The sequence below is a fragment of the Trachymyrmex cornetzi genome, unplaced genomic scaffold (genome assembly GCF_001594075.2).
Source record: "Trachymyrmex cornetzi isolate Tcor2-1 unplaced genomic scaffold, Tcor1.1 scaffold240, whole genome shotgun sequence".
Classification (NCBI taxonomy): domain Eukaryota; kingdom Metazoa; phylum Arthropoda; class Insecta; order Hymenoptera; family Formicidae; genus Trachymyrmex; species Trachymyrmex cornetzi.
The window spans coordinates 7,325-8,621 of NW_017297061.1; positions in this window are offsets into that span (position 1 = coordinate 7,325).

The following is a 1,297-nucleotide window of genomic DNA, read 5'->3' on the forward strand; positions in this document are numbered from 1 at the left end:
AAAAAAAATTAATAAAAAATATCAATGTATGCTCATTTGATCGCATTTTTAAAAACGTACCAATAGATGGCCCACCCTGTATATGTAATAGCGGCAATTGAATGCCTACACGTATATTGCGTACATTTCGACTGCAGACTTCTATAAACAGACTGCCGATTTTGCCTCTATTTCAAGACAGCACTGGGCAGCGTCATATTTACGTTCATTTACTTCCCCCTTATAGATCACGGATAATAACATCTAGTGTTTTCACATAAATTCACGCGATATTCATAGGCAGGACGCATATACATACGCATATGTGAACTGAAACAAGGTCAGCTTGAAATCAGGTTCATCTCTTTCTATCACATTAAGTCAGCAGTCTAGTTATAAAAGTCTATAATTTCGACATATTTACTATGTATGTGATTTTTATAATGTGTTCCAACAAAATTTTCATAATACTTAAATATTCATGCATGAAAAAATTTTCAGTTTATATTTTCGGACATAGGAAAAAATTTAGTATAAAATATTTTTACGTGTTTTGTTGATTATGATTTTATTGTATTGTATTCATTTTACGACAAGAAGAAAGTGTAACAGAACAAATCATTTCATTTTTGTTTAACGTTGGGAAGTAACAAAGATGTAATGATTCACTATGTTTATACATTATGTTTTTGCTGGAATGTGTCCTTACTATAGTGATGAAAAGAGAGCTAGAATACATAATTATATATAGCATGTTTTTTTTATCTGTAGCTCAAGAAATAGAAGTCGATCAATTTCATAGCTTAACAGAAGAAGATCTTAAGATTTTAATACCTAACATTGGTCCTCGACGAAAATTTCAAAACAATTTAAACAAATATTTAAATGAGGTATTTGTTATTTTTTAAATACATTTTTTTATTTCACGTTTTATTCTATTATAAACTTTTCTTCATGTCTTCTTTAATTATTTTTGGTATTAATGTTTCAGTATGCGCAACAATCCATAGATATTAATTCAAGTAATGAGCAGTAATTAGCCACACAGCAAAAAGAATTGGATATTGCACACATATCCAAAAAGCAAAAAATAGAACGACAACATTCAGCAGAAACATCATCTGCAATACAACAACAATATAACGAAGACAAACTTTTAGAAAATATCTGTCCAACTTCTCCCCATCTGCATCTTCTACATCTACGAATACAGGATATGATAGTAAGAATGTTATTAATCTTCATTTACTTATAATAATTTACATTTGGTAAATATAAAATTAACGATATCTATATTTAGTTATTTATAAACTTAAAA